Source organism: Malania oleifera, chromosome 11, assembly GCF_029873635.1.
Source record: "Malania oleifera isolate guangnan ecotype guangnan chromosome 11, ASM2987363v1, whole genome shotgun sequence".
NCBI classification, from domain to species: domain Eukaryota; kingdom Viridiplantae; phylum Streptophyta; class Magnoliopsida; order Santalales; family Ximeniaceae; genus Malania; species Malania oleifera.
Window position 1 is genome coordinate 88,666,330 of NC_080427.1, and position 7,462 is coordinate 88,673,791.

Below are 7,462 nucleotides of genomic sequence, written 5' to 3' on the forward strand. Positions count from 1 at the left end.
CAACCACGCGCCCGGTCAAATAACACAGGGTGAATTAACCTTAAACCAGGTCAATTAGCGGGGGCTGTGACCTAAAACCTACCCGCCTTAAGCAGGGATGACGCACATAGCTTTCCTAACAGAGTCATAAGCCAACCATACCCGGTTCTCTGGTAGAGGACTATTCCAGGGGTAGTCTCCCTCTTCCGGCTCGTGTTGGAAAAATACAACTCTAGTGTATTACAATGAAATGGGTACAGTGAAAATAAGCTTTCAAGTAACGCAGATGGTGCACCCAGATACGCGCCAATATCACATACACCACAATCTGATATAATATGTAAAACTAATGTGGTCATAAGATGTCAACTCTCAAATAGATTTACTATCGTTGTAATGAGTGCGTGAGAGTGCAAACCTAAATGATCTTTGTATCACAGGATATTCAATCTAAGTGCTCAAACAAAGATATTATCCAAACTTCATATATTTCAATCAACAATGTATAAGTTTGGTTTGCAAAAAGAGTTTAATCTTTGTATTCAACTATAGATATAAATCAATGAATATTGCAACAAAGATTTCTTTTCTCACACAAACAAATATCTATGTAAAGATTTATCAAGATAAAGCACACTAGATATTTGAAAGTATTTTGAAAATGTTTTGCAACCAAAAACAAATACAATCTTCTTTAGATGTTGCAATGAAGGTGCAAATCTTAGAAGATCTATCAAAGTCTTCTTAGGATAGACTTATTTACCAAGTCTCCTACGAATACTTAGGTTTAGCTCTCAATGAAAATAAATCAACCAAATATGAATGGGAGAGCAAACCTATTAACTATAAACACTCAATCGACTTACAGAGGATTTAAAAGATCGAAGAAGGTAAGCATGAGTGAATGGGGATTGGATATGAGTATTATAGGGTTTTGGTTTTTTAAAGAATTTTCCCTAATCAAAGTGGCTAATCCTTCTTAATCTTTGCAAATGAACACATATATATAGCCATGGAAGGAAATATGACCGTTGGGGACCTTTTGGGTATTATTAGAAAAGTTTAATGACGTTTAAGGCATTTTAACCCTGTTTAAAAATATTAACTGCGGTAAAAAAATCAAGGCAACCCGAGAGGTCCGGTCGACCAGAAATGGTTCGGTCGACCAGGGCTCAAATGGCTCGGTCGACCAGGGGTATTTTGAATTAAGTGGTCGGTCGACCGAGGCAAGGCGATTTTCCAAATTCCCGAGGTTCGGTCGACCGGGCCTTTTTGAACTGAAGGGCTCGGTTGACCAGACCGCTGGGAATTCTCCAAAGACCCTTTGGTCGACCAGGTAGTTGGAGTACAAAAAGTGGTCGGTCGACCGGGGAGGTCAAAATGTTGACTCCCAGGTGGTTCAGTTGACCGGCAAGAAATGAACTGTGAAATTCGGTCGACCGGTCCTTGGTCAAACTATTGACCCTAGGTCGGTTCGGTCGACCAGGCCAAAATGAACTGTGTTGGCCGGTTGACCGAAATTGCACTAATTGTGCATTTCGGTCCTGTATTGAACCAAACAAGTCCTATTCAAGTGCCTAACACATATATGTGAGAGTGTGAGTGTCCTAGAGGCACTTGGGGTCCAATTTTGAAGACACCAAAAAGGTCCGGTGTCGGTCGACCGAAGGTGCACCCTAAGGTCTTTCTATAGTTCTTTTTCATTCATGATTTGGTTTGAGCTTACAAAGTAAATCATACATGTGATGTGTGTGTGAGCTTATTACAAACCAAATACCCTAATTACTATTACAGACCAATATAAGTATATTACAATGAATATAATTTGGTCTTCAAGCTTCTCTTGCTTTGTGCACATCTTGATCTTATCATTCTCGATTCCTGCACAAAAACTCAAACACTCATTAGATACAATGAGTATTTGTCATAATCAAAACCGGGCGTGACCAATAAGGTCAACAATAATCTGAAATAATCTCATGCCACACATTTAATAATAAAATCATACTTCGATAACACTCAAAAAAATCATATACCTCATAATATAATCATATATTCAAATTTAAAACCAACATATACTTAGATGAAAATCAACTTAATATTCATATAATTATATTCTTTAATTTAATCCTTTAATTTATAAAAATAACTAGCATAATTTATTCCCCTTACACTTCCTGAGAAAACTTCCCAAAAGGTCACCTATCCCAAGATTACTCCAAGCCAAGGACACTTAACTGTGGAGTTCTTATGGGAAGGCTCTTGAAAAGAAAGGTGCACCTTGTTGATAAGGGTAGTAACATCTAATCCTTTTAACCTTTTCTTCCACAGGGTATCATAGTAAAGATCTCACATTTCCCACCATACAGATAATGCCTCCAGATCTTTAAGGCGTACACCATTGCAACCAACTCTAAATCATGCATTGGATAATTCTTTTCACATTCTTTAAGTTGCTGAGAAGTGTATGCCACCACTTGTCCTTGCTGCATCAATACACATCCAAGTCCTTTCAAGGACGTGTCACTGTAGATCACAAAATTTTCATCCCCTGATGGAATGGTTAAAACTAGTGTGGTGACTAAATGCTATTTTAACTCCTGAAAGCTCTGTTTGCAATCATCATTCCATTCAAGGTTAGCATTATTTCTAGTTAGGCGTGCTAGAGGCCTTGATAGTCTAGAAAATCCCTTCACGAATCGGCGATAATATCCCATTAGTCTCAAGAAACTTCTAATCTCCTGAACATTCTTTGGTCACAGCTAATCCACTACTGCCTTAACCTTTTTGGGATCTATATAGATTCCATCCCCAGTTATCACATGCCCAAGGAATGCAACTTTCTCTAACCAGAATTCACACTTTTTGAATTTGACATACAATTTCCTTTCTCTTAAGTATCTGAAGTGAGTGCCAGCCTTAACTGCGTCTCATGCTCCTAGAAACTCCTCGAATAGACTAGTATATCATCAATGAAAACCACTACGAACTGGTTTAGGTACCGATGGAAAACTCTGTTCATCAAGTCCATAAATACAGTAGGAGCATTCGTCAGTCCAATGGCATGACCAAAAAATCGTAGTGGCCATACCAAGTTTGAAACGTTGTCTTGGAGACATCCTATGCCTTGACCTTCATTTGATGATACCCAGAGCGTGGATCAATCTTTGAGTAGACCCGTGTACCCTGGAGCTAATCGAACAAGTCATCTATGCGGGGAAGAGGATACTTGTTTTTAATAGTTACTTTATTTATTTTTCTGTAGTCTATACACATCCTCATCGTCCCATATTTCTTCTTTACGAACAAAACTGACGCTCCCTAGGGTTATACACTGGGTTTGATAAACCCTTTATCTAACAATTCCTACAATTGATCTTTTAACTCTCTCAACTCTACTGGAGCCATTATGTAGGGAGCTTTAGGAATTGGTGCCATCCGTGGAAGTAAATCAATGGCAAAGTCAATCTCACGGTCGAAAGGCAATCTAGGTAGCTCCTATGGAAAAACATTTGAAAATTCCTTCACCACTAGAATATCAGTAGGCTTCAATTCTTTCTCTATCACTTCCTTTACACTGGCTATATACCAATGACAACCGTCCTAGAGTAGTCTCCTCGCTTGTATGGCTGACACTAAATGTGGTGAGGAATGCACGCACGAACCCACAAAACTAAACTCCTGCTTTCTATGAGGCCTAAATATCACCTATTTCTGATGACAATCAATACTGACATAATTTGCTGCTGGCCAGTCCATACTCAAAATCATATCAAACCCTTGCATATCTAATACTACGAGATCAGCCAGTTACACTCTTCCTTGAATTTATTTTGGATAACTTTTAAGCACCCTTCTACACCTCACTATTGATCCCATCGGTGTGGCTACTGATAGCTCAGTATCTAGCAACTACATTTCTACCCCAGATAATTTAACGTACCCCATAGACACGAATGAGTGTGTGGCCCCTGAATCAAATGGAACAATAGCTTTAATTAAAAGCATATTAAATGTACTGTCACCACATCGCTAGCTGCCTCAACATCTCTTGGTGTCATTGTGTAGACCCGCGCCTATGCGATATTCCTTTGCTGACCGCCTCGAGGTGCCTGGATATTTCCTCGGAATGGTCTGGGAGCGGGAACATTACTCCGTTGTGCATGACAATCTCGTACCAAATGTCCCAATCTACCATAGTGATAGTGGACATTTCTCCCCGCTTGGCACTCTCCCATGTGTCTCTTACCACAACTAGGGCAACTGGGATAAGTTTGCTCGCCCTACATCTTGTGGCTCCCCATCTCCCGCCTCTGTCCTTCGTAGTATCAATCTCTCCTCCATGGGCCTCGGCTAGAACTCGCTTGATATCTAGGAGGTGTGAGTCTCTTCCTCTGGTCCTGCACCTTAGCACCCCTCTGCCTTCTCCCTTCCGCCATAGTAGCCTTATCTACTAGTTTTGTGAAATCCTGTACTTTCAGCACCGCCACCTGCTCAAAAATTTCCTGCCTCAAGCCTCTCTCAAATTTTTTTACCTTATTTGCCTAATCAAGAATGATGTACGGGGCAAAGTGGTACTGTTCAATAAATTTTGTTGCATACTACTGGACTGTCCGATGCCCCTAAGTCAAGTTCAAGAATTCCTCCACTTTTGATTCTCTAGTGGTGGCAGGAAAATATCAATCGAAGAATATTTCTTTAAACTGGCTCCAGGTCATGGTTATAGGTACCGGTCTCTACTCCTTTAGAAGTCTAATAGCAGACCACCAACGCTCAGCCTCCCCTGCCAGTATGAAGGTGACATATAATACTCTCTGCTCATCAGTGTAGCGCAGTATAATTTGTATCTTTTCCATTTCCTGCACCTAGTTCTCTATCGCAATCGGGTCCGTACTCCCTGAAAAAACCAGAGGCTTCATTTTGGTGAACTGTTCTATAGTGCAGCCCTGGTCTGCTGATGGGCCTCCCTATTCTTTAGAGTTCCGTGCAATCTCAACCACAACCTGTTGAGTTACACTGCACAAAACTGGGTCTAAATCACCGCTGCCTATGCTAGAGGGCCCTGCACCATCATCACCACTAGTGTGAGCATTGCTACCCCCAGGGTCCATCCTGAAAAGAAAATAAACATAATCTAAGGATCCTATTTTCATAACATAACTATTATATTTATCTAACTAAAATCTCATATCATCAATTAACCTAACATCTTGATTCTCAATTTCAGATTCAGTCCTGCAATTTAGAAACACAACCTGACAATAGTTTACCATGACTTTCCTGAAATAGTCACCTCAGAAAAGACATAGAAACCACTAAGGAAATCCTGCTTCTGGACTACGGAACAAAACCCTAAATTCTCATCTTAACTTTCTAACATTGACTCACTAAAATCCTAATCCAACCCATTTACTATCCTCTTAAAGATCTATTCCTATATTCATGTATTGTTTCCACTATGCACTAAAGTTTACAGAATCTAGCAACCTAGGCTCTGATACCACAATTGTAACGTCCCAAAAATTCTGCTATATTTTTTTCCCCACATAATAATAATAATAGAACTCTGATACCATAAAACATAAAAAAATTCAACCTGGACCCAAAGAGGTACCTAGGATAAACCTGTTTATACAAACATGACAACTATGCAGCAGAAACCATAATATACTTAACCTTATATACAATACCAGAGTTTTACTGTAACCAAAAATACACATATACATCCCAAAAAGGACCATAAATATCCTGGGGTCATACCTTAAAAATCCATCCTGATCTCAACTGAACTATTTACCCTTTAGCTAGGGTAGCACTAACAGCCTCCTCTATCTAGAAGCTCGCTCCGTTTGTCTATCTGGGTTTCCTGAAATGTTTGTATTGCTGGGGTGAGACACTTCTCAGTAAAGGAGATAGACTAATATCAGTGTGTGACAACATGAGTATTATTGTGTTATATACATATACTATACATGATAAACTGTATCTGATAAAGAAAGAAAATCTGTACATAGTTTAACTGCATTTGACAAATCTAGTAAAATTGTTTTGTATAAATCTGAATAAATCATAAATCAACATAACATACTATATCATACTAAATTTTTGTATACATATAAATCTTTTGCTATATATATGTATATTATTGAATTTATACCCTCGATGGAAGGCTGAATCATGAATTAACCCCGCATGATCGGGTTGTGCGGCCCGATGGTTAGACTTAACCATGGCTAGTCTACCAGGTTAAGTCAAATATGACATGACTACGCATGATTGCCCACTCAACTTGGTTCACCCATCGTACTCTCAACAACACTTCTCGAGTTGGCACACAGTGGGTATCCTACTCTTCGCAACACTTCGAGGCTAATCGGCCTCCGACCCAACACTTTTTGAATAGTGTGGTTGCATTGTCGGCTAATACCAACCTGATCCACCCATCCTACTCTCCACAACACTTCTTGGGTCGGCACACAGGGGTACACCGTCTGATCTGGCTAGCTAGCTACAGTACTGTGCTCATAACATACTTAGTCCATCAGGGATTCATATATCATATAGTACATTTCATATAATATATAACTAAAACATATCTCATTTCATATTTCTACATAAAATCTATCATATCATAATTTCTAAGTAAACTATTATATATATAAATTTGTTCACGGCATCTGAGCCAACTGAATAATCATGGCATCTGGGCCAACTGAATAATCACAACATTTGCACTGACTGAATAATCACGACATCTGTGCTGACTGAATATCATAATATACTGAAAATATAATGTTCCGTACTGTTTATAATTTTTCTAAAAATTGTTGTCAAATCATGCATGTACTGTGAATTCATAAAATATTCTGACATACCATTATTTACAGTAAAATTTATACTCATAAAATATTCTGACATACCATTATTTACAGTAAAATTTATACTCATGTCACACACAAGTGAGTACTACTCTGCAATAAATTATCTGGCTTAGGAAAAACATATTTCGCTAACAAAATAATATTAAATCTATTTTCAAAGTTTCCTCAGTTCAACATCAGTATTCCCAAAAACTATACTAAATCATATATCTATAAATTCTGAATCAAATATTGTATATTCAATAATTAATTTTCTGAAAATACCCAACTTAATCTATCCCCGCACTTGTTTCCCGAGAAGCCTGCTAAATCCCTAAACCATGCTCGTGGTGCTCAGAACTCTAAACCCTGAATTCACATTATTCCTAGTTCAATCAACTCAACCCAAGTATATTTATCATCTAACACATTTCTTGGGTCTACATATTTCAAATAATCATTTAAACCCCAAAATATCTTACTTATCCTGATTTTGGAGTGGGGCCCAAGGACTCCAAATCGACAATCCACTATAATCAACTTGTAGAGAATCACCCCTAGATCATCGTGGCAATTCTTGATCGTCGAAATGGGCTAAAATGGAGCTGAAATCAAAGAGAGAA